The sequence below is a fragment of the Coturnix japonica genome, chromosome 3 (assembly GCF_001577835.2).
Source record: "Coturnix japonica isolate 7356 chromosome 3, Coturnix japonica 2.1, whole genome shotgun sequence".
Taxonomy (NCBI): domain Eukaryota; kingdom Metazoa; phylum Chordata; class Aves; order Galliformes; family Phasianidae; genus Coturnix; species Coturnix japonica.
This window is the reverse complement of record NC_029518.1, coordinates 33180880-33208674: the sequence shown is the minus strand read 5'-3', so window position 1 is coordinate 33208674 and position 27795 is coordinate 33180880. Positions and strand designations below refer to the sequence as shown.

Below are 27795 nucleotides of genomic sequence, written 5' to 3'. Positions count from 1 at the left end.
TGGAGATTGCCTCAGTGTTTCCCAGAAGACTGAAGGCTTCCATATGGGTGAGTATTTCCTGTAAATAACCTTTTGGATATTTTCTACCGTCTTCATGTTATTGTCACAGTTCACAAGCTAAAGGAATGATGCATGTTGTGATGAAGTGATGTTCCTTGTTATTAAAAACAATAACAACAAAAACAAGAAAGGATTTTTTTTTAAATTTTCATTAATATCTAGAAAGACTAATATATTTATAACAACATAGATGATACACTGAAATAAAATGGATGCTAGAAAATTCTTTCAGTCCTACAAGAACCAAAATTGTAGAATCAGAAAGGAAAAAAAATCAAACAAAAAGGCTGATAACTATTAATACAATATTTGCATTTGTTTAAAGGCAGGCAGTTAAATACACCTAAACACAAAAGCATTTTGTTTGTCCCAATAAGGGATTTAGGCATTTGCTGCTTTGAAACATTGAAAATTCCTAAGATTAGAAAGAGAGGGGAGGGAAAAAAACAAACAAACAACTGGTGAGGCTTCAGTGTTCTCCACCCCCTCTGGATATAGTGACCAGCCTGCAGGGAAGTCTATGCAAATATATGTTATATCCATAGGCAAGAAATTAAATGAACCGATACTGAGGAGTTATAATGAAATAAATTAGGAAACAGAGATAAAGTAAAATTAACCCACTATCCCTACCTCTTTCATAATAATCAGAATTATTAGCACTTAATTAAAACTATTAGTAATTAATCAGTGCATATTTTGTTCCAGATTATACCTCACAGTGAAAGTGGTGATGAATTCTTCTGCTTTTTCCTTTGTCCCCTGGTGAAGCTCAGTCCAACATAAAGGTCTTGTCCCATGGTGTGTAGGAGCACACTGCATATTCTCTATCTCTTTCTATCCTTCCCTAGTTTTCTTACCCCATACCCTAACAAAGATTGCCTTTGTTTCTGAACTGCTGATTTATTATGCTGCCTAGAAAGAAATTTATCTCAAATTTCTTGTCCTGTGAGGCTGATTTCTCAGGATGATGCTAAAAATATGTAATCATTAAAGGCTTACCTTCCAACAACACTAAATATTTCAATTATGTTTGTAAACAGGCCTTGAGCTACGTATGTGTAGAAAGATGCTTTCCCCTCCTCCAATAAAATAAACATCCAATGTTTATACTTTTCTTTCTTGATTGCTATATTTCTCATTTTAAAATAAATCCAAGTCAGATTTGCTTTACTTTGATACAACAAAGCGCTATTAATACAGAAATGCTCCCTTGGTTTGTTTCCAGTATATCTGTATTAGGAAGAAACAAATAAACAAACACAAAAATGCTCACAGGAATTAACAGATGGATTTTGTACCGATGAAGTCATCCATAACAGCTAAAATCTGTTTCAGGCTGACCTCCTGAACACAAAAGAAAACAATCCACATTTCATTCATAGTCTTTTCTAATCAATTGATTATACCAATTATTTTATTTTATTTTTTTATTTTGAGTCATGGCAGAGAAATAGGCGGCAGTATCAAATACAGCTGTCCATTCCGAAGAGAAACTTAAACTCCTGGGACTGTCTTCATTATTCAAAGTATGATTAAGGCCCTGGCACATGTTGCCTAGAGAAGTTCTGAATGTCCCATCTCAGAAGTTGCTTGAAGCCAGGTGGGACAGGCCCTGGGCAGACTAAGCTGCTAGATGGCAGCCCTGAACTTAGCAGTGGGTTGGACCTGGATGATCTTTAATTTACATATCAACCCAAGGTATTCTTTGCTTCTATGTCTTTATAAATTTGTGCAGCGTTTTTCATAGCGCTCAGCTCAGGGCACATATTGGGCACTAGTTTTGCCCTAGTTGTGAATTACGTTGATGCAAGTGCAGGCTGAGCTGCATCATTACTGATATACAAAATTATTGATGCTTATGGTAATTACATGCAATTATGTGAGAGTTAATGGGTCAAGGGTCAGGTGAGTCAGACAGCGCAAGCAGCGTGGAGCTGTTGGCCTGCTGTGTTGTTTTGAGGTGAAGAAGACAGGTCAGGTATGAGTCCATGGAATGTGACAGACCCCTTCTTGCTGTCATGGTTGCAATGGACTCCCTGCTGTCATGGATGGCATTGGTGAGGTATTTTCTGTCTCTTTTTAAGCAAATTAGAATTTGGAGATGGAATAGTGAATGCTATGTGCCTGGTTAGAGCCAAGAATATTGATGAAAAGAAAAATCCTTTTAAAAATCTTTGGAGCTCATAATGATAAGACGTTTTCCCAGAGATCTCCACAAAGTCTATCAGTCATAATTCTTCATCTTAAAGACCAGTAGGAAAAAAACAAAAACAAACAAACAGCAATTCGCATCAAAATAAAATAACGACTGAGGTTTGTGTTGGTCTGTTCACCACAGAGATTCTACTATAAAATATTAGAAGTGTTAAAGAAGTAATGTGAAGATGCAAGGGGAAATATATTCTTTGAACTTTCAAGAAATCTTTCAGGGACATAATAGAGCTGCAAATACAGTAGTAATTTTCTTTTACATATTTGTGTTGTAGCGCTTATGCTAGTCTGCCATTTCTCCACCTCTGTTTTCTTTCTTAAAAAATAAGAACTGAAAAAGTCTAATAAATGTAACCTTTCATATGTTATTAAAAAAAAAACAACAGCAGATGACTTGAATAAGGGGAGGAAAATATTGTAATAAACGCATAAAAAATCTGCTATTTTTAAATTGCTTTTCTCTTAGTGATACAGCAAAACCAGCTTTTCCATAACGTTGAATATAGCCATTTAGTTGTGATACTATGAGTTTCAGAGTCATATTTTTGACAGAATCCATTAATTTATCTCAGTTTTACAAAGCTGCTTGATATTTTTCAGTACCCAAGGTAGCTTAATCACAATCAATATAGGTTTATATCTGTTACAATATAATCTGCAACACTGGCATTCTCTAAAACATAAAAGTTAAGATAAAGTTATTTCAGGTGTTTGAAGAGCCAGGTTTATCACTTAGAAAACCATTTTTCATCTATTGGGGCATATGAATATATTGACAGAGATGTAGTTAGATGATGCCTATGCACCTGTTTTGGTAGAGAAATATGATGAGTACAAGGTAATATAGGGCTCCCAGAAAATCCATGAAATATTTATTTTATAATAACTAATGGCTGAGACTGAAGGAAATTGCCTGTTTTTTGAGATGGAAGAAAAATAAAGTAGAAAAGCTCAAAGGCCTGGAATTAAATGTTCTTCAGATGTTTTTAGCTTATCATACAAAATGGTCCATTAAATTCCAGTATGTGCAAGTATGAATAGTAGATGTAAATATGCATAAATGTGAGATATTTGAATGATATATTTGACCTAAGGAATGCTTATATGTATCACCAGATGATATATCAGGAGAGATCCTAGAAATATCCTCAATTTCTGTTACTTTGGGTTATGGGTATTTTAACTATAATTACTGATTAATATTAGTTTGGTTGTAGCCTTCCATAATTAAAAAAGGGACATTTAAAAAGTTTTACCACTCACAGATATGTTCTAAGGAAATAACATTTATTTGGAGTTATAAGCTGTATCGAAACTGTTGAATCACAGCCTGAACTTCTGATTGATCACCTGAGGTGAGCACTGAGTCAGCTGTGGGAGCACAGGTGAAGGCAATTCACCTGTGTGGTCAGAAAGGTTGGAGCCTGGCTCCACCACTCCTAGACCCCATTTAAGGACTGACTGGTCTCTTTGGAGATACTCTTTGGGGAGTCTGTTGCACATCTACAACACTGGTCAGCCCTTTTCATTTATCTCTGATTATCTTTTTCAACTTGATAACCTTCCAGCCTAACTTCTCTGTATTCTATGTAACATCTATATACTCATGAATCATACACAGGCAGAAGTTAAATTTTTAAAAAGTGTACTCCTGTTTCTTCCAAGTTTGCTAAGAACAGCAGTTCATACTCCTCTAAACTAAAAGGATATGAAAATAGATCAGAAGTTTCTCAGAAGCTAAAATATAGCTGTGCTGATTGTCCTTCACTATTTCAGTTACCACTTGTGTGTACTTGTGAGAGAGCAGTTCATGAAGTTCACATACTTTTGCAGTTACATACAAGAAGTTGTTTTATTTTTCCAACTTCAAGAGATGAAAAGGAGCAGTGTAGCATGCATTTATCATTTATTTTAGCTGGTGATGAGACATCCACAAAACAAACAGAATCAAAATTTATTCTTCTTGCTTTACATCTCTTCTCTCTCTTCTTGAGCCACTCTGGACAAGGCTTCCATAAGTACTTCAGTCGCAGCCTCAGTTTGTTCTCTGTGAGATTAGATTTCTGTGCACTGTTCGAACCTCACAATTCTTTTTCTGCAAGGATAGCTTTCTTTCTAGTTATTTTTTTAATCCCTTTTTTCCTTTTTTTTTTTTTTTTTTCCCTTCTCATTTCTGGATTGTTTAGACCCTTTTCTGGCAAAGAATGCTGCAGACTTGCTATTAGAAGGTATACTCAAGGTACCAGTGAGGAGATCATTGCTTTGACCAAGATTGGTTTTTACCTTACTCCACAACTTTCCACTGGCCAACTTTCCTAAACACTGTCAAATGCTAGCTGTGGCCAAACCATTTTTCTTTCATCCTGGGCCAAGTCCAGCCAATGTCTGCCTGCATTTCTGATAGCACTTCTAGAATGATAGCAACTTCAGAGGATAATTATAGTATCAGGTCATAGCTCACAAGATAAGAAATCCTTGCCTGTCGTAGAAGTTTCTATCCCTTATATGCAGACAAAAAAATGAAGCAAATATGATCACCATTTTAAAGCTGTGAAGCTCATCCATGCAGATGTGGATGAAAAAATTGGAGTTCCTTTTTACTTTATGTGCCCATAACATGTAGATAATTCCTTTAATACATCTTGTTATCTTTTTTTCTGAAGTTTTAGGCAGCCTTAAATCTCTTGGAAACCCTGTGGGGAAAAAAAAAAACAACAGATATTTAAAATTTCTGCCCAGGACAGCAAATAATCTGTTACTGCTTGAGCTTCTAGGAGTATAAGCTTAAGCATAGTCCCCAGAGTCACACAAATAGTCTAGACAGTCCCCAGTCACATAAATGAGAATTTAATCCCAATGTGAGTTTCTGTTGTTATAAATCGTGTTCAGAGGCATGTTTAAGTGAAAGGCTGTAAGACACCGCATGAACGCCAAGTAGTGGCACAGATCAAAGTGGAGCTGAGGAGTATCTGTCCTCATCTCTTTGAAGAAATTGTTTCTTTCCTCCTCTGTTATGACCCAGAAAGCTGGTGGTCTGCATAGTCCAGAAATAGAACACAGTCACAGACTGAAAGGGTTTTTTGTACATGAAAATCCTTACCAGCAGCACACCAAACAAGGTATTGTTAAATCAAAAGCTCTACATACAAAACTTTCCTACTCTTTAGAAGAAAATGTATTCAAAACATGTTCTCCTTGAAGTCCTTTCTTTTATTCCAAGGGTGTTGTTAGTATACTTTGTATAGTAGGAATCAAACACAATTCTTTTGCATTTTGCATTGCTTTTTTTTTTTTTTAATTTTTTTTTTTCTAGAGCTTAGTTGAAGTGTCTAGGATTTAAAGGTAGGATATTTTCAAGAAATCTTCCAGAATGTAATTAACTGCAATAACTAGGAATACTGAGTATGCACTGTTTCACTACATTCTCAGTACGATATGTTCAGTTATATATAAAATCTATGGATTTCAGTGCACTTCCTTCTGCTTCAAATATATGAGTTCTGAGCACTGGAATAGGCTTCCCTGAGAGACTGTAGATTCTCCTTCTCTGGAGATATTAAAGACTTGCCTGGATGTTTTGCCATGCAACCTACTGCAGAGAGAACCTGCTCTATCAGGGTGTTGGACTCAATGATCTCCAGAAATCCCTTCTAATTCCTATGATTCTTTGCCTCTGTGATAATAGTAAAGAGGAAAACATAGTTAAGAAACTCTGGAAGTCACTGCATTTCTTTAAGACATTGGATAACTGTTAATGTCACATTGTATTTTACCTTTATGGATCTGCCGTTTTAATCAGAGATACCAGTGATGTTTTCCTTCTGCACAAAACTTTCACCTGCCTTTTCTCAGGCTCTTTTGCATACAACTTGAATTATTTTATGTATATTTCAGTTTCATATGTTGCCATAGTTAATGCCATAGTTAAGGACTATGCTTGAAGGGTGGAGGTGCATTTTGTTTCTTGCAGGGCAGAAGAGGGATTTGGAGGAACTGGGCAGTCTGAGCAAGACTTGAGTGACAGATGTTGCAGTTTCCTGTAGGCTGCTTTCCCAGCAGTGAGGAGGAAGAACTCTCTCAAGCCTGGGGATGCACAATTGCCATCTATGAACATGAAATTGCAGTCACTCTGGACCAATGACAGTAGAATACACTGCATTTTATTACCAGGCAGTGCTACTGGAAATCTATAGTAATCAGCAAGCCTGTAACAAAATCAGCCTGGTTGCTAGAAAAATGCCATGATGGAGGTTCACAAGAAGCCTCTGGGAGGAAGCAATCATGCTGACCTCCAGAGTGCAAAGGGAAGAAGAGAATGTTTTTCAGAATTGGAAAGACTGAGGATAATAAGATTTTGAAGGCAAATGCATAGTCCCACTCACCTGAGAACAATAAAGAACAAGCTACTGTCCTCTTTGTGATATTCCCTCCACCCCACTTGGCTTTTGTGGGAAGTTTTGTAGGTTATTTGTTACCACTTAATAGCTATCATCCATACTTGAATGCAGGACTGATCTCTACCATCCCAGAACTACTATAATTTCTTCAATTTGTAAAATTTGTCTCCAATAGCCAAAAGACCTGCTCCATATATGGTACTGCAGGGTATGTTTCTGCATTGGTTATACCTGAGACAGTCTTATTTAATGTAATTCTCACTGCTCTGATGTAAGCTAGGTGACTTATGCAAAAGGTAATTAGGTGAAAACTAGATAGATATATCCAGGGAAGTTAGAAAGGATGTAAATATTCTTTATAGCATTGGTGGAGTAATAGTTCTTTTTAATAGATAATGTTTTTGCATCTATCTGTTCTCAGATTATAAACAACCCTGCTACTTTTTTTCTCCCAAATTATGGACTGTGTTATAATCAGTCACTTTCAGTAATGCAAAAATAACACCTTCATGCCTGTGACCAATAACCATAATGCTGGTTAAATATTAAAAAAAGAAGAGCCCAGAGTCACTACACATTGGACATCTTTCAGCAGTGTTCAGTGAATCTGAATGTATATGATAGTGTGACATTTTTGAGGAAGAAATATTTTCTGTACCAGTTACAATTCAGAAACTACACAGGATTAAATTTTATATCTATTTCATTTTCAGTAGTAAAACTGAAGTAATAGTACTGCTTTGTAATAATTCAGAATAGGAACACTAACATACATGAATGCTCCATAGATGGCCACATTTGGTTTACCAAAACCAAAGAACAAGTACATGTTACTGTTATTGGATTTAATGAGTAATAAAAATAAGTTTTGAGCTGTATTTTGTGTTTAAAACAAGTATATTGAGCCAAATCTGTTCCACAAATTTGATGCCAAACTGAGTTTTGAATGAATCTTTCTACCAATATTTGCTATACTTTTGAATGTTAAATTATACTGCAGAAAATTGAAGCCAGATGTGCCTTCTTTTATCTCATCCATATGCTGTAAAATCTTTGCCAAATAAGCTCAGTTTCTTTTTCTTTCCTGGTAAATTATCTACCTTTTTGTTCTTCTTGAGAAATAAAATACCTATGAGAGCTGGAATTTGGATACTGCTAGTACCTGTGGTGACATAAAGAGGAATTGACCCCCTGAGCTTGAGAGGTGATCATAGAGCAATAGGGAAGCAGCATACTGTGGGAAAATACAGGGGAGAGTGGTAGAGCAACATATGAAAAGTGTAACAGAACCTGTGTTCTTATCTCTACTGTTTTACCTGCTGTATGGTGACTGTTGAGTTGCAGGCCTGAACCACTGATTGAGCACCTGGGGAAAGGGCCCATTCAGCCCTGGGGGCATGGGTGAAGGCAGTTCAGATGTGAGACCAGAAAGGGTGGAGTCTGGCTGCATCTTGCTTAAACCTCAGTTAAGTGCTCACTACCAGTGGGGAAGGAATTCTGATTGGAGGTCTTTCTTCTGAGGAGTCTAGAGACTGGTGAGTGTTTCTCTTATTTCTTGTATATTTTCCCATTGTGCTCTTCTCTCTGCTGTTATACCTGCATCACTGTTAAATTTTCAGAGAATATTTTCAACTTGGAGAGAATCAGGAAACAGTAGAGGCTGCACAGCAAGGTTGTGGGTTGTCCAGGTTGAACTGTAGTCTACTTGAGTGTTCCTCCCAGTTATCTAGTACTTCTAATTTTAGGTCGTGTCTTTAGCTGTGCTAGTTAGAGTAATCAATAGGATTTTCTCATAGTAGGAGTAGTCCACTATTTAAAATTTCTTCTGTTTTTTCTGGCAATAAGACACATGTGGCTTCAGGGAATATTATGTTCTATTTAGGATTAAGCCCTACTTTGTGTAGGAAAGTTAAGAATGTATTCACAGTGGCTCAGAATGGGCTAGAAGCATAGAGCGACCATGAAATACATTAATGTCCAGCTGTGTTTTTAGCTCTGTTTTCAGATGGGTAATGCAGCATACCCTGGGGTCTGTAAAGAAGCTCTTTCTACTAATGTGAAAATGTGCTCAGAATCAGAAAGAGAAGATTTGAGATACAAAAGCTATGAAGTGCTAAGGTGTAGGACACAAAGAGAATGATCTTAAATACTTTTCAGCTACAGAAAATCTTGAGGGTTTTTTTGTTTTAGGTTTTTGTTTTTGTTTTGTTTTGTTTTTCCTGTTAGAACTTAAAGAGAGCTCCTATATCTTCAGAGACTGAATTTGAGTAAAGTTCTGTGAGTTGATGGAAGTTTTAAGTTGAGAATGTAGTGAATCAAGCAGAACATAGCCTTGCAAGCACTACAGATTTTGTCTGGTCCTCAGTTCCGTTGGGAGTAGCTGTTTGAATTCTGGAAGGGTCTTTCTTATCTGCTACCTGAATTGAAGAGCTCTCTGCTGTTTAAAAACAGAAGTTACAACAGTTCAAGTTCAATATGTTTGCTGTGGCAGTCATAGCATCTCTTAAACAGGAGGGGAGTAAACTCTTTGAAAGGGTAGATAACAGCAGGACAAGTGGAAATTGGTTTAAGTTGAAGTAGGGAAGATTTGGGTTGGACGTTAGGGAGAAGTTCTTTGCTATGAGAGTGGTGATGTGTTGGAACAGGCTGACCAGGGTTGGATGGGGCTTTGGGCAGCCTGGTCTAGTAATTAAATGTGCAAGTTGGTGGCCCTGCCTGTGGCAAGGGGGCAGAGATTCATGATCCTTGAGGTCCCTTCCAACCTGGGCCATTCTGTGATTTAAACCTTAGTTAAAGTGAGTCTGAGTGCTGTCTGAGGAGAAGAAACAAACAAACAAACAAAAAAAAAAAAAGCCTTATAATGAAGAATGTGAAGTACAATAAATAGATGAAGGGATTGGGCAATCTACCCTTATGAAATTTTTGTTTCTTCAGTGTTTTAATTTTTTTTTTCTGTACTTGCCCTGCTGAAATGTGATACCCTTTGGTGTAATAGGATTTTTCATACAGTCATGCCATGTGATAATTGAGTGAATACAATTTCTAAGTTTTCTGCATTCACTGGTGTAGAAAGGAAGTGGAATGGTGGCAGAGTTTTTGAATGGAAGCAAGACTTGTCTACAACACATATTTCAATCTTTTACTAAGCAAATGTAATTTTTTTTAAGCACAGTTTATTATACTAGTAGAATGATCAGGCTAAAGTGAAAAACAGAAGAACATTTTGTTTGCATTGGCAGTGTCCCAAATGACCAAACAGATGAACCTCAGGAAAGGTGAACTTAGAATATCTGCAGAGCTGAAATGAATGTAGAACACATTAGCTAGCCTTTGTGGTAAGGAAATGGAAATTAAGCCTGAATTCCTTTCCCCAGCAATATACCTTTCCCAAACCTTTTCAACCAAGAATTTGCTAGTGTTTTTTTCTGAGAGCATGATATTTTGTGACTGTCAGTGGTTTAGTGGTCCAGTAAGATCATCTGTGGATTGTAGTGCTTTTTAATATAAGTACAATTGAATCTATTGAGAGTTGGTTTATGCAACTTTATTACTGATGTGGTACTGAGAAATTTTAATTAGATGAAAATAAGTATAATAAAAAATAAGTACTATGATTTAAAGAAACAGTGGGAGTCTGATGTTATTAGCACAGGCTCTTCTATCTTCCTGTTTTCAACCCTCTCTTTTCTAGTACATGCCAAGTCTTGCAAGAATTAAACAAAATGTTCTATATATTTCACTCTGAGTAATGGAAATTCCAGGGCTGTTCTGAGACTCCTCTCATGCATGACAACCTGTACAGGAATGTTCCTCTCTGACAGATAGCTTCTAGGGTAACTACTGTATTCTTTCACAATAGATTGTTGAATACTTTCCTGGAAAGCTTTTAGATGTCAGATCATGTCAGAATGGAAGACACAGTTGGCTGTCTGAATTTATTGCTTGTTTACTAGTCTCTCACTCTGTTTATTGAAATCTTTTTTTCTTTTTTTTTTCTTTTTCTTTCTTTCTTTCTTTTTTTTTTTTTTTTTTTTTTTTGTCCCTAATATTTTATTGTTTTTATTTGCTGGATTTCCCTCTTTCTTTTCATTGTCTGTTATTTGAATTATTTATTCCTTCCTTTCTCCCTTCCACTTGTGACTCACAGTTGCCAGCATTCCCTGTCCTCATCAAGTAGAAGATTTGTTTTCCTGCTTCGTTTGTTTCTGGTTTGCAGAACTAGCGTGGTTTTACTACCTTGCTGCCTTTCTTCACAAGAGTGGGACAAGAATTGCTGTTCCTTGGAAGAGCTGCTGCTCTTTGCTTGTGAAGTTATAGTTAATGTGAAGAACACATTAACTATAAGTGACTCAGCTGTAACAAGAGCTGCTCCAGGAGGACATGTGTTAAGTTTTCTATTAATCTCTGGGTTTTTTTATTTTTCTTTGAGAAATCTAAGACCCTGTTTCAGAAAACAAATGACGTTGTAAGTCAAAATGAGAACAGTTACAGAATTACTTACAGACCTGTTCTGCCATTGTACACAAGCGTTCTCCCATGACACTGGTGATAGTACTTCCAGTTTCTTCCAAAAAAACCCAAAACTTATCAGTCAAAGTGAGAAAACATGCTGCTGGATTTTTTTCTCACTGTCTCCAGTACAAGTAAGAAGGAAATACACTGAAGTCAGAAGTTCCTGACCAAAGCTAAAGTGAGCAAAAGAAAACCCTAGCTGTATGTCTCTTTCCCTATATGTGAGAGAAACTAATGCTACTAAAAGGCAAATACTAAAAGTATTTACTCAAATTTACTAAATCTGGTACTCATTGACATTTCCTACATCCTCTTTCAAATTTACTCTCTATATGCTGTACGTGTGATATCAAATGGACACACGAAAATCCTAATGAAAATTTGACCACCCGAATGTTAAAATTAAAAGAGATAAGCTATATTCTAACAATTTGATGTTTTTTCTTTTTTCCAATGTACAAAGCAAGCCATCAGTTACAAAACCAGAGTGCTTGTCAGAAGAAATGTCAAAACCAGTCAGCTCTCAGGACATAGCTCTGATAGTGTCTTTACAGCATGAAGGTTTTCATTGTCTGGCATTCAGAATGTTCTTAGACTATGTCACCAGTGGTTTATATATAAGGAATGAATGATGAAAGTAAGTTTGACTGTTCCTTAGTTTAACTTTTGCCATCTTGGGAAGATTCAGGACTGAATTTTTCATTTCAAACCCAATGTTCCTGCAAAATAGTGAAGGAAGTAACTCAATAAGCCCTGAAATAACAGAAGCTTGTCTTGCCAAGGTCTTATGCCCTGAAGCACAAAGCAGTGTTTGATGTCAAGTAAGTGTGAAGTGAAGACAGAGCCTTTCTGTTAGAATACTAGTAGTGTCCCAATCTCCATGCATTAACCCATTTTTAAAGTTTTGTTGAAATTGGTTACTGGATTTAGGGATGACTCATTCAAATAAGATCTGCAAATATGCATATAGATGAAAGCAAGAGTAGACAAGCTTAAAGCTGATTTCTCTCAAAACTGAAGCTCAAAAGTGTAGCTAAGCCTTTGTTTATGCCATTAGCATGAAACAAACAATGAAACAAAATGGAATAAGGAGTGGCACTGTGAGCTGGGTAAATCAAGCAGATCCTTAAAAAAAAACAGCTTGTCCAAGTACCTTTAACTTCTCATAACTGATTTCCAACAGCCATGTCAAAATGTCTTTCACCTTTCTATATTTCATTTTCTCTCTGTCTCTCTAGCTGTTTATCCATCTGACTCAAAGAAAAATATCTAAAGGACTGAAGGCTACTTTAATATTTACTTTAACTGTGAAATATATTTTTTTAAATTTGTCTGACTGTCAGAAAAACTCCTTGCTTCCATCCTTAAACCAGTTTTAATTTGTTCATCTAGTTTTTTGGTTTTTTTTTTCTTTCAGAACTACTGACTTCTTTCATCTTACAAGATATGATCTAGTTTATCAGAACATTAACCTCTGTTCCTGTAGTTAAGATTTAAAGAAAGGTAGCAGTCGATATACTTATCTGCAGTTACTCTTTAAATGTTTAATTGAGCTTAATTATGTGGTTTGAAAACAGAAGGAACTGGTCAGTCTGATATACTACATTTTGACCTCTGAGAGTGGATTTTGCTTTCAGGTTGTGCACAGTCAGTTTGAGTCAGCTTGAATCTTAAAAAAATGCAAGATAGAGAGATCCCTTTCAATACCAAATTAATAGTGTGGAAGCTATTATCAGCACCTGAAACTAAACCCAAACATTCTAGCCAGATACAAAATGAAGTTAGAAAATAAGAAACAATAAAGCCAAACCAAATAAGTCATGTTCTCATTCAAATTAATGATCACTTCATCATTGGCCTATCATTCCACAACATAGGTGTGGAATATGTCCCAAATTCTTCATGCCCTTCATTAGAAAAAGGAAATCAGAGTTCTTGTTGCCATTTTCCCACTGCTAATCTCACTTCCTCATTTTCCTCTCTCCTTCAACCTTTCTTCTCCAGGGACTTGCTGAACAAAGTATCAAGTGTCAGTGCAGGGCTCCAGAAAGGATGTGATAAGGTATGCGTAGCATATCTTAAATTTTGCCGGCAGTTTCCTTCATCAATGTGCTTTTCTTACAGTTTGCATAGTTTTACTTTTGGGTAGTCTGTGTCTGATATGGGAGGGTGTTTTAATGGCAAACAATATCCTATCACTTATTGTTTGAGTTATGCTTTTCACCTCAGTGCTAGAAGTCTAAAAAATATTTTAATACTACTGGAATCACTGGAGGGCAGTGTGATCTAGTGATATGTGCATTGATGTGGTTGCCTTGCCTTCTGCCAGGGGTATCACTTCCAGGAGAGAATTCGTTTTTTATCTGACACCTTTGCTGTGCCTCCTTGAAGGGCTGAATGTTTGTTCATGCTCTGCTTGCTCTAGGGAGAGCCACTGCATTAAGCTGATAGGGCACTTTAAAACAAGCTATCATGTAAATAAAGACTGACAGTCTAAATAGTTTGACTACACTATGAATTTTTTTTATTTAGATCATCCAAATCATGCATGAATCCCTCCAGTCAGGTGGTTATATGTATATTTTTTCTTTATAGCATCATTTAATTCTGAGAACAGTCATAAGTCTGCAGAGCTTGTGTATATGATTGTTCCTGGCAAGAGATGCAAATCTTGTTTCATGTCTCCAAAGTTTAACTAGTCCTGATAGCAGTGTATAAAATGTGTTACCAATTGATACCAGCTGCTGTACCTTTTGTACTTGTTCTTTTTTGTTGTTTACAATTTATTATTTCTTATCTTGCATAAAAACAAGCAAATTAATCAGCTATATAGTAATAGCTAACCTGGAAAATAAACAATGTGACTGCAAACACAGGAAACAATATGCAAACACAGCATTTCCCAGAAGGTGCTATGTAAATTATTGATTTTTAATATCAGAGGGCACTGCTGTTTTCATTGGTTGTTTATTTCAGAAATGCTTACCTTGTAGGATTGCACTAAAATGTATGAACGATATAGAGAAATAGGAAATAACAGACTTCCACCATAGGTAGTTTTTGGTAGATTTTCATAGGTGGGTCTAACCCCTAGAAATCAAATTGAAGAGTAAGTTTCACACAGGTGTCTTTGCAGCTACTCTGACCCTGGATCCTTCTTGTTGTAATGTAAGATTCAATGTATTAGCTATATAGAATACCAAAGCAGTACAGTTATGGCCTTAAGGAACTCCTGTGTATGGTGTATTGCTTCTGGTCTTCACCCTGAAATCATGTCTTAAGTAGTCCTTTTCTTCCTTCAGTGTTTCTAAAACAGCTCCTAAAGTAAGAGCTGTAATTCCCTCTGTACAATGAACCATATCTGTTGGTACGAACTCCTCTTGACAGAATCAGTTGCTGCATCTATTCTTTCCAATAGTTAGATAGACTTGAAAGAAAGTGTTATGAGAAAATCTGTTTGTGAAAAGGTGTTATGAGAGCAGCTTTTTGTGCACTATGCACAGAGATTGTGCTCCATAAGGAACAGCCACATCTTGGTTCCACAAGATTCTCATAGAGTACATAAGAAGACCCTAGTATGTAGGTAACTGAGCCACCATGGATCTGTGGTTGTTTTTTGTTTTTTGTTTTTCTTTCTTTTTTAAATATTTTTTATATTTTAATTTTTTTATCCAGAGTTCAAAAGTTAAATACAAACAAGACAACAAAACAAAGAAACAAAATAAAATCATTCATGTGTTTATTACTGCTCTATTGCTACGCTTTTGATAAATCTTCAAGGCAATACATTTAGTCATGACTGACTAGGTATTTTGTGGTGGAGTTGATTTATTTACAACCATATTCTTTTTGTATGCTCATCATTTTGTTTGGGATCTGTGTTTCACATACATAATTTTAATTGTTTTCTACTATTCTTTCATATAACTAAATATGTAAGGACAGTATATGTACTCATGCACATGTTATATGTGTCAGACACCAGGGTCCACATACAAACATTTAAGCTAAAACTAAGAAGTAGACTGACTCTCTGGTACAGAGAATGAACCCCAGAAGCAGAAGCAGCGACAAAGGTTGGCACTGATAATAATGTAATCCATATTCTGATAGGTGTTGAAAAAGGCTAGGGTGAAGCTGCAGCCATCAGAGATAGACAGCTATACAGCAGTGGTAAGCTGCTTTTATTTTTGGCATTGTCAAGTTTATTGTCTGATCTCTTCTTTCTGAATAATACTGAAATACAGGAAATCACTGAATGAGGGAAGACCTACTGCAAACACTAATTAAATGTGTGCTCTCACTTTTTCAAACTAATTAGCACACATATTGTTTAAGCTCTGGAGAATTTAGAGTGTGGCATAAAGTGTTCAATCTGGAGAGGACAAGAACAAATAGAATGGGGGAAAAAAAAATCCAAACATGAGGTACGTTCATTGAAAATTTATTTGGTTCTGCTCACTGTGAGCAGATGCTTTAGCCTTCTTTTTCAGCCTGCCTAAAATCTCCAAGTGAAACTCAGTCACACTTTTAGTTGCACTAAGAAATGCTAGAGAGCCTCTGAGGTTCACAGGTCATATGACTGTGTTTTCTCCAAAGCCCTGTCACCATCAGGAAGCAACGCAGATTGTTTGAGAATGTAGCGCTTACTGCCTACATAGTATGCAGTTCAGCTAGCAGACTGGGGCTTGGGATTCAGGCAATGTAACTAGTATCTGTGGGGTGCCATTAAAGTGCTACCTTGTGTCACTTTAGTTCTCTGAATCTCAATTTCTTTTTCTAAAGCCACTTCAGATTCGTGCAACATGACAGCTAGAAAGTGGTTATTATTATTCTATGTTACTTTCCACGTTTCAAGTAAGGGAGAAAATACAGATCTCAGAAAACTTAAAGTTACCTGTAAGCTTTTAAGTCTTGAATTTCTATAAACTCTGAATGCACATTTTTCTGCATTTGACAGGCTTCAACTGATTCTCATTATACTTTCTATCAGATAGTAATAGGTAAATTCATACATTCCCACAAGCAATACTCATCTTTGAAGTTTAAATTTATCAGCTTCTTTTCCATTGTGAACTCTAGTTTAACTTCCTACTTATATTGACGTATGCACTTGCATATTTTAATTAATTTGTATTTAATTTATATTAGCATACAAAAAGTGTTATAACAAAGGAATCCACCTGGGAAATATCTACTACAAAGCACAAGCTTTAAAAAGAGATATCTTTAGAAATACAGGATACCAATGATGTCCATCAAATCTTTCAAATTGGCTCTAATAATCTTCAAGATTGTTTCATGTTGAAGAATGCTGTTTTAAAATAATCAACAGCAGCCAAATCATGGCTCTTCATGAGGTGTTAGCAGCCACTCATTCTAGCAGAGTACGGCTGCTTTGCATGGCCAAATCAAACAGACTTTTAAAACCCTAAAACGAAGTGTTAATGTACTGAGAGTAGAGACATCCACTCCCTTGTAATAACGTGACTTCGAGTGTCATTTTATTTATGATGGATTTTAACTGTTATGAAGAAGAGAAATCTGATTTTTTTTTTTTATTTCTTTTTCCCCCTCTGCTTTTTCAGTGATATTTTGATATATGTCCCACATCTTCAAGTGAGCACAAATCTGATGCATGTTGAACCCTATAAAAACAACTATATCACGTGTAGATCTTCTTTTTCCTGCTAATCCTGTAGGAGTCAGGAAAGTGTTTTGAAAGGAATTGCATGTTGCAGTTTGAGTCTCAGTTCCATTTGAACTGAGAGGACTGAGTCAGCTGGATGTCTATAAGCTTCCGACAAGACCTTACTGCAAATTTTGTGAATGACTCTAGAGTAGTCTGCTGGTTAGCAGTGAACTGGATCTGTCTAGCTGCCCGAATACACTTCATGTTATTCCTCTTAAACAAAAAAGATGAAAGCTGTATGTTGAATCAGCATTTCAGACAGCTAAATACAAATACCAAATACCACATAATTACACTTCAGAGGATGGTCACTTGTGACTACATTTAAATCCAATCTAAACATTTAACTTTTTTTTTTTTTTTTTTTTTTTTTTTTTTTTTTGGGGGGGGGGGGGGGGGGGGGGGGGGGGGGGGGGGGGGGGGGGGGGGGGGGGGGGGGATGGGGGGGGGTATAGGGGGGGAGGGAGGAGAGATGTCATGCTTAGCATAACACTTCAATATTTGTCATAGCAAATAATTTTCTTGTGTGCTTCAGTAGTAATAGAAGACTCAGCTACATAAGCTTGTGAGCTCAAGACGTTCCAAGCTTCAGTAATTTACTGTACTTTAAGAAGGGCAATCAGAGTGGCAAAGCATCAATTCATAAGCAATTGCTATTTAGGCAAGAGGTGTAAAATTTTTGATTAGGCAATTCGGGCATTGTTTAAAATGAAGTTGCAATTAGAAAACCTTCACTTACTTAATATATCATCATTAATTTTAATCAGTTGTATTCATTATTTTTGGCATCGGAGAAAGGCTAATTAAATTCTAATTCAAAATTTACATCTATATCTTGATGTAGGCAGTCAGCTTCAACATTGCTTTTGTTAAAATATCTGTTTCTCTTGGCATTCTGTAAATGAAATGTCCCTGGCTGTAAATCTGTGGTTAATATAGGTAGTTTAGTAGTACTGTTTTACACTTGTAGACTGACAAGGAAGTTGCCTCCCATGTTTGTTTTGAATAGAGTAATAAGAAGTGTATCCTGAAATTGATTGTGAAATTTACAGTAATTATTTTTAGAGCATTTACTAGTAAATTTTTCCTAGATTTACTTTACCAGTACTGAAAATTATTCGTATGTTTGATGAAGTATTCTCTGTGAATACTGTATCTCCATTTTGTCATATTAATGAGTGTCATGATGTCACCTACATGACATAAGTTCCCAGACTAAGCAATTTTTTTCTGGTATAGATTCTTGCTCTTACTGATCAGAAAATATTTTCAATCCTCTTAAGCATCCCCCCCAGCCTATGAGGTTATGGCTCTGTTGCAGAAGATAAGTAATTCACTTGGTGATTTAAAAAAAAAAAAAACAACAAAAAACCCAAACACAAAATACACACGTACACACACACAAAAAGCAAAAAATGAAATGATATTAAAGAAAGACTTCTGATGGAAGAATTGAAATCTGAGAAAACTTCAAAGTTGCACAAATCCAGCTTTGCATTACAGATAAAATTCTCTGCAGAAATGCTTCTGCTCTACAGTTCCAGATGTAACCATAAAGAAAGGTATAGAAACAATAACTGCATTCGTGTTGTAGCTATGTAGCTATTGGAAGGTAATGACATTTCAGAAATTATTTTTGAAGTATTTAGTACGTGCCCACTCAAAAGCAGAAGGGTTAATAACTGTCAGTGATAACAATCAGAAAAAAATTTGCTTTTTATTCCACATTTAAAACTAAATTTCTTTAGTCACTTATTTTTAATTTGTTTATTACCCAGAATTTTAAGACTTGTTAAGGAGAACACACTTTTTTTTAACGGAAAAAAATGATATCAAATCTGCACTCTGACAGATTTGGGCTTTGAGAAGTCATTAATTCAAGCTGATGTCTTTGGAGATATTTGCTTTAAAGAGCTTGAACGGCATAGTTCAGTCAGAGAAATAGTTAAATTTTTAAGCTTACAGTGAAATTTTTTTTAGAGTGGTTTGTTACTAGCTGTCTTGTTCTGGGACACTGTTAACTGCATCTCTCAAAAGGCTTTAAGCTTAATGATTTGAAACTGCCCTTGTTTAGCACAGTGGGAAAAGCATGTAAATCTTTGTTAGAGTTAATAGTTTAGATAATTACAGAAGTTTTCAGACTTGCTCTTTCATTTGACCGGTAATTTAGAGGACCAAGGAAACTTGTCACTTGTGAACTCTATCAAGAAAATGTTTTTTTTCTCTCCGCTTCACTACACTCTGCTCTGTTAATTCAACTGCAAAATGAGAATAGAAACATCCTTGCAATATCAAATTTATTGGCAAGGCACAGTAGTTTTGTTGCTCAGTGGTTATTCAAGATTTCTGCTGGAATATGAGACTCTCAAGGAGACAGAGCAATGTTATCCTATCATAAGCACTTCACTGATTTAGTTTTTTGGCTCCATTGGTAAAGCCAGTTATTTAAAGTTCAATATGCTTATATGTAAAGCATTCAAGAGGTGACCGAATATTTGATAAATGAAAATATGTTGAATATTTTATTAAAAAGCTGTGATTTCACAGTTTTGGAAGAGTGCTACAGATTTCTGGCAACTGCCAACAAGATTAAAAAACACATTTAATGTTGAGCATTTGACATATACTTAATTAAAATTTAAGAATCACTCTTGTAGCCTTATTTCAGTTTAGGAAGTTTAATCTCAGTCATTGATTCCAAAGTGAGTCGTGATAGATTTCAGACTTGTCATTTCCTGCCAACTAGAAGATGTACTCAGTACATTTGACTAAAAGGCAAATGTGAGGATTGACTGTAGATATAGAAATATTTAATGCAGGACTGAGTAACACTTCATCTGTAGATACAGGACTGACTTTAATGACTGAGTTGCAGAAAGTTGTCTAGTTCTTGATTTATTAAGTGCTTTACTAAGTACTAAGTAACTAAGTTTATTAAGTAATAAAGGATTTATTTATAATGCTTCAGACAATAGAGACAACCTCCAGATTAAAACACCTCTAGAAAAAAAAGAGGTGTTATAATGTAGGACTCATTCTAACAGTGGTATTCCAATTGCAGTATGCACAAGCCTGCACCATTTAAAATACGAACTTTGTTTTTTTGTTCTTGTGTTTTTTGTTGTTGTTGTTTGTTTTTTGTTTTTTTACAAACTAATGTAGGAGTTCTTTTAATTTATTTCAAAGTGTTTGAATAGAGGTGCAGTTTCATTGGCCTTTGCACCATTTTCTGTGAGAGCCTATAAACAAGTGAAATGGAACTGTTCTATTTCACAGTCAAGCCAATCTTTATGTACTTCTGTAGGTCACTCCCACCTTCTCATGGTCAATTTTATTTTGTTGAAAGCTTACTGGAAGTCAGTCCAACTTAATTTAATGACCAACCAAATTCTTTCAGGTAGCTTTGTGAATGCACCACCAAAGTGTCTTACAATATTTATTTGGTTTTACTCTTTGATGGCATTCTCCAGAGAGTTGGATGTATGAAGTACTCCTCTATAAATGTAATTTCATAAAGAAGCAAGAAAATAGAGCATTCAGTATTGAAAGCCTTGGAAAATGCAGAGTATTTTCATGTGCTATATGTATTTTCTGCCTTGCAAAGCAGTGAGTGTTGATGAGTGCATTTAGGAGTGAAGAGAAAATATTCTATGGGTGAATGCCCCCTGGATATGATGGTCTTGTCAACTCTGATGCTATGCACCTGCTCGTCCAAGCTGCATGACATGGGGCTGTGGTGGAACTGGCTGTACAGGACTTTTTTTTTTTTCAATGCTTTTCATTCCACCTCAGGTAATTTGCGGAAAAAACTCAGGGGCTGAGTCTTGCCTCTTTGTGCATGTTTTGGCTGAGAGTTAGAGTTAGTTTTTTTCATTGCACTAAAATGCTGCAGTGCTTTGGATTTGTGATGAAAACAGTACCGATAACACACCACTGTTTATTTGCTGCTATGTCGTGCTTGTACGAAGTCAAGAACTTTACTAGTTCTTATGCTACCTTGGCAGTGAGGAAATGGGGGTGCATAAAGAGATGTGAAGGGGACATAAGGCAACTGGCCCCAACTGGCTGAAGGGATATTTCACACAGTATGGCTATGGTGTACCCAGCGATAAAAGCTGAGGTAAAGAAGGAGAGGGGATGTTTGGAGTTACAGTGTTTGCCTTCCCAAGGAACCGTTATGGTAATAAGCCCTGCTTTCCTAGAAAAAGATGAACATCTGCCATTAATGGGAAGTAGCTGATGAATTCCTTGTTTTGCTTTCCTTGCAACACAGCTTTTGCTCTGCCTACTAAACTGTCTTTACCTCAACTTATTTTTTTTTTCGTTGTTACCCTTCTGCTCCTCTTCCCTATCCTGCTGAGCTGGGGAAAAGCAAGTGGCCACGTGGAGCCTGACTGACCCCCTGGGTTTACCTGCAGCACTCTCATAGAAAGTGGACCAGCAAGGCCTGCCAGAATGACATCCTGCGACTGGTAGCAGATAGTGCTGGTGTAGGGAAAATCTGGTGCGCTGCAAGAGCCAGCACCATGGCTGCCATGAAACACCATCAATCCCTCATCTCTTGTCAGTTAACTGGGGCCTAGCATATAGCATTACTAATTCTCATCCTATATTCAGGCCAAAATAGCCCAAAGTGACTGAAGCTTGTATGTATGAAAGTATGATTCTTTCAAATGTGCAATAACTCTGCTAAAATTAGCGATGACAATGCACAAACAACTCTTCAAGCTCTCATTATGTCCCACGGACATTCAAGTTCCCTCATTCACAAGTAATTTGTATAGCATGTAGATCCCTTAGCATCAAGATGTTAAAACATACAGCACCTGTTCTACTTCTGTACTTACGGCATAGTGAGTACAAACATGTGACAATATCTGGCTAAGTTTTGTAAACTATACATGAAGCTAGGTAAAAGAAGAACATTTTGTTTAGATTTCAGATGAAGGCCAAGTAGTTAAAAGCACTTATTTTAGTTTGCTATTTATTGCTGACAAACATGAGGTTGTGATTTGAATGTCAATTCTGCATGGATCGTGATTGTACAAATATTTTCTTTACATAGTTGAGAGCACAACAGTGTATCCTTTAAGTCTACCTAGCCATGAAGACTAGCAGTGATAGCTGTCTATTTGGCAAAAATAACCAAATTGTCCATGTCTAACAAAATGGGGCAACAGTTCATATGGCAGAATTCATTTTTCAAAGATAAAATAATTTCTTATTCACAAACTGTAAGGGTGATCTGCAGCAAAAAATTTGCTGAGGCATTCCATCCCTTCACCTAATTTACATAGCCTGGAGCTAACTTCATTCAGAGTGGTTTGCTGGAAAAACAGTAATGCATATATGAAGATCTTAATGCTGTTTTTCTTCCCATATGTATAAAATCAATCTTTATCTATTTTCAAGAGAAGGCAGGGTTATGTAAATTAATTTTTCTGAGATTTCAGTAGATTATAGCAAACTGAAATGAAAATGTTTTACAGCTAATAATATAATTTTTATTACTACTATTATTATATTTTATGGGCATACTGTATTTGTGGAACTGAGATTAATTCAGGCAGTAGGAGACATCTTTTGGAAGTGTGAATACCTGTGTTATGTTTGCCACAAGATATTACCAAAGAGAAGAATAAGTAGGATGCTTTTTCATTTCTGCAGTGCATTTAAAATAGTGTTGTTTTTTATCCATGAACTTAGAAATACTGCTCATTTTGCAAAGAAAAAGCCCTATTGGGAGGGAAGCAGAAGAATCACTGAAGTCAGCCAATTTAAAACATTATTGGCATCCTGCACATTTATAATTGTTTCCTGTTTACTGGAGAGTCCATGATGTTGAAAATAAATGCAACTGCAAATAGAGATCTTATTTACCACAGCTTATACAACTGCAGGTAATACCCTTGCAGTAACTGCTCACATAGCATGGCTCATGGCTGTCAGGAGGCATAAACAGCAGTATAAACTGTGAGCTAATGGCTCAGCAGGATGTTGATAGCAAAAGCTGTTGTCAGTCATCTGTGATTCCTTCACAATTGGGGCTCACGCATACAGGAGGTTCCAGATGCTGCCTACTGTAGCTCCTGAGTGTCCCTGCAGAGCTCAGAGGAAAGAAAAACATGTTTTAATGTCTTGGGAAAGGTGATGTTTGAGAGGCATATTCTATCTCTGATTCTCCCAGTGCACCACACATACTACCTATAGAATATGAAAATTGTTCAGACACTGGGATGTCCTATTCCCCGGGCTTTTATTCAGCAAATGATTGGAAGTAGAAGCCTTTTTTTTTGTTTTTTCTTTTCTTCTTTTTTTTTTTTTTATTTTTTCCCCCTTTTAAAATTAGACTTGTTGTTTCTCTTTTATTAGAAAATGTGAATTTATTTTTCTTAAAAATATTAATCTTTAAATCTGAAGTCTCCCTAGATCAGCTCTCTATTTTTTTGGAACTTGCATGTGATTCAGAGTGGAATTCTCTGGGTTGTCACAATATCCAGCAAAGTCTCTGGTCTTAAAATTCCCTTTGTGATAACACTTCTGCTATGGAGTGGTGAGTAAAGCTACCAGCAGGTATTTCCTAATTAATATTATGTGAGTAGTAGAGCATGTGTAATATTCCCAGAAAAATCTGACAGTAGGAGACTTTGCTTCCAGGAAAAGCACAGGACACTGCTTTCTGATACCTTAAGGCCTTTCAACAAGGATGGCATTTCTGTAATTCCATATTCTCACAATCAGAGTTTTTTAAAAAAAATAAGAATCAAAACAACAACATGAATATAGTTGAGGGGAAAAATAACTGTACAAAAATACAGGCATTGTAAGAAATTTTTGGTGTACCTAGAAGCCTAAAACAGTCAGTTGTGTAATTTTTCCTTATTAAGGAGTATTTATGCAGTGTAAAATGCTCACATTTGGTTATACTGTTTTAGTTTGTTTATTTTAATGAAAATAATTATCTGTAAGCAATTTGTTATTCAATAGTTCAATTGCTACTATGGTCTTCTGTCATCTTTGTTAAAAATATGTCTGGAATGGGCCAAAATTGCCCACTGACTAGTTGAAATGCTTTGCCTTTACATGTGAAAAATAAGTAAATGAACAAACAAAACCCACCAAAAACCCAATAAAAGAAACAACAACAACAAAAAGGACAATACAGAAGACTGACCTTTGCTATCAGGATGTCTAATGAAAGACTGGTTGATCAAGCACATGATGTTCTGTGCTATAATGTCTTTTACACTGATTCTGAAAGAAATTCTCTGGAAGGAGGTCTCAAAATGGGAGCTTTTTTTTTTCAGTTTCTGACAGGGAACACTGAAAACCACCACAGGAATCATTTCCTAAGAAGTAATCACAATAGTGCTTGAAGAAAGAAGGCTCGATCAAGTTGCTCTCTAATAAACAAGTGAAGTCCCTTACTCCTTGGAAATGAATCCTAGCATAAATACTTGCAAGTAGGTGTGTTAAAATAAATAAAGTAAATAAATAACTATAAAAATAAGTGCTGTCAGAAAATGCCAGTAATGCCATAATGCTGTGCAACACTAATTCTCAAGGAGCAGGGTACTGGAATTAGCAGGAAATGTTTGTAGTCTCCACTAATCACACAGTACCTCTGTGTCAAAAAAAAAAATAATGAATCCTTTAGTCCAGTTTATCTCGATGAAAAGCCATATTAACATGTATGGAATTCAGATCAACTTAACTGACTAACAATAGTACTTAATATGACTGTATTTATATCTCTGAGAATATGTTACAAGGTCTAGGATCTTGAAATTGGTGCTGTGGACAAATCTGCAGTTTACTAGAATGCTGAGACACTGAAATCTAAGCTTGGGTGAAAGACAAGTTTAAACAAATTTGTCCCCAGGACCATTATTTCAGTGAATGCACTCAAAAACAAGATATGCGCTGTCTATACTAAATACAACAATGACTTTATTCACAATTAGTTGTGAAGAATCATGTTTTGCCTACTGCTTCTCATCAGCATAAGCTGATCCACCCAAAATTTTCTGGGTTGTATGCTTGACTTTATACTGTTTAGTTTAATTCTGCTTCTGTCAGTTCTCAAGATGTTCCTAGTGCTGCTTAGCTTTCTAACTGTCCTGTGTGCTTCTCTAACTCTGATAATAAGAAAACATTGTTCACCTTTTCAAGTTAATAAATGCTGCCAAAATTTTCAGTTGGTTGAGTACGATGCCTTGCAAAGCCTGTATGTGTTTCATATATGTGTGTTTTCCAGATCTAGAAAAATGGTCATATTAGTAGCATGTAAATGCATTTTTTTCCTTCTATTATCCAAAACAAGCAGAATGGGTACTTGGGAATTATTTGATGCAGTTTCCTTATCCATATACATTTTTTCATAGAACTAATTGTGAGTGATGTTTTTTAACTCTGTTCCATTCTTAAAAGAAATATGCTTTCCTCTCTGATTTGTTAAATGAACAAAAGCTGGAAATACTATTAAAAAAAAAAAAGTTTAGTTTTTCGATAGCATTGCTTAAAAATTCATTATTGTTGAATGTCTTTTATCACTTTTTATTTCAGAATGTTACTTGCTTCTTAATCTCATAGGATAAGGCTCATTTGGGATCAACTCCTTTCTGTGAAGTTTTTTCTCTGCTATCTGGTGAGTCCTTTCTATTAGAGTTATTCCCAGTTAAACTTCATTTATGCCATCATAACTTTTCTGACATGCATGATTTTAGTAAACTCAATTGGAAAATGTGCAAGAAGATCTTTACCTTTTATGCATTCTTCCTCTCTTATTCAAGTGCTTATTTTACACAATAACAATGAGTGTGAGATGTGGTTTAATCCAAAGAACTACTTTTCTAATTTCCAAACATATACACACCAAAATTTATTTTTCTCTCAGCACGTTTACTTTCTATTCTTTAAATACTTTATTGTCAAGAAAAATCTAAATATGGTGGAATTTTCCTCTTTTTAAATAATAATATATTGAGGAGGATACATTGTTTGTTCTCAACATGTTTTGAGCATTGCTGACTACATTTATGAAACCTAAATCTAGCATAGTCTGGACATCGTAGTTGGCACTGCATTTGAAGTCAGATAATGGTTCTTGCTTAACTTGAGTTCTGGGATTATTAGAGAAAAGATCTGGGATCACTGTAATGTTATTCTGTAAAGCAATATGATTTTAGATTAGTGATGTTGCACATCAAGCCATTGTTTTCTTTTCCTTTGTATTTCTGTGTAATGACAGAAAGGCCCTTACCGCTGCTGAAGAGGATCTCCCTGGCTGGGAGCAGACAGAACTGAATGCAGCAGTCATATTCTCCAGCAAGGTTGCTTCTCCAGAAATTTCCCTTGTCGTTCCACCGGATAAAACTGGCAGAAATGCATCATCAGATGAAGGTTTTGCCATTTTAATGTGTTCTCTCTTTACAAATACACCAAATATATAAGGGATACGTTTGATGTAACCCTCTGCTGTACTGAGTATTGCATAAAAAGTCTTGCAATCTCTCTCTCTAATTATACCCAACAAGGGCAGTAACAGCTCTGGCTGAGAGGTCCGAACCACAGTTCAGAGTTTCTCTTAATGATTTAAACCAAGGTCTGACTCCAGAGTTTTGAGTTCAATGGTTTTGTAGCTTCCTTCTTGATTTCAGACATTTCCTTGAAAAAAGGAGGCCACGGAGGCTAGATAAACAAATAATTAAAACAGTTGTTTTCTAAAGCAGCAAGCAGTTTGAGCTGGCTTTCTTATATTTTCCCAGATTCCTAGCTATTACAGAAAGAATAAGGTGAATGCCTAAAAAGCAAATAATGATACAAGTTTCTAAATTTACGTTACAGTTTTGAGTGTGTTTTATGGACTCATTTTATGTGAACATTAGTTCTATACTACTCTTCCAGAGCAGACACTGCAAAAAATAATTATAATAAAAAGTCCTTCTTATCAAAGAGTTTAAAGGAAATACATTCTTTGTGCTTCTGCTTGTAACAGGAAACAAATATTAGTTGCCTGAGTTCAGTGTCTCTGAAAAGCCAGTCAACCATAGCTAGAAAACAGGAGTATTATTTCTGCTCCTCTAATTCTGATTTTGAATGGTATTATTACTTTCAAGCTACTGAAAACAAACCTGCATACTTTGTTTATACTGTCGAATGGTTTGAAGGCACAAATTACCTCCCCTGCATATTTAGTGGAAATATTTTGCAGTGTTTTCTTTGACTAAAAAGAGGACAGAGATGAATTTGAAGGACTTCTATTCTAACAATGTTTATGTAAAATAACTTCTGACAAATTAAAACTATGTTCACACTCCAAATATTTTGGTTCTCCCAAATGAAAATCTAAATTTAGAAGAGTTGCCCAAGAAAGGGAAGTGAATTGATATTCCAGTACCAAAAAAAACCTGCATATCTGCTTTCAGGCAATTAGTTTATATTATCTGCGTGCAGTTCAGACTTAATTAATAACAGACAAAATATTTCAGGTAGTCATCAGATTTAGCACAAAAAGGTGAGGTACTTAGTTCAGGTTAATGATTCAGTAAAGTGGTATCAAAGATGCACTTTTTGTTTGTTTGTTTGTTTTGTTTTGTTTTTTTTCTCCAAGAAAAGGAAGAGGGAATGTACTTTCTATTTCTAACCACTGGAGTTTCCTTTTTGGATGTTTGAAAGTTTTAATCAGAGCCTACATTGGTATGATTCTTTTGTTTGTTTTCTTGGATAACTGATAATTAGCCAATTTTGAATGCCAAATGAATAAATATTGCTAATTTTCATATGTTATATTCCTGAAGTTAGATTTTCAAACATTTCCAAGCCTTGATAAGGTATACTTACCTCTTGTGTGAGCAGTCAGGATTGTTACAGATACACAGTCAGAAATTCTGATATTTCCAGAATGCCTTCCTATCAATT

The 27795-nt window shown here is 35.8% G+C and overlaps 1 long non-coding RNA gene across 1 annotated transcript; it reads left to right on the top strand.

Annotated features, from left to right (window-relative positions):
• LOC107311363 lies at positions 1–27658 on the top strand. The gene is made up of 5 exons (XR_001554026.1): positions 1–47; positions 8016–8206; positions 13188–13245; positions 25441–25522; positions 26126–27658. It is a non-coding gene; the product is annotated as an uncharacterized LOC107311363 (long non-coding RNA).
• The last annotated feature ends 137 nt before the right edge of the window (positions 27659–27795 follow it).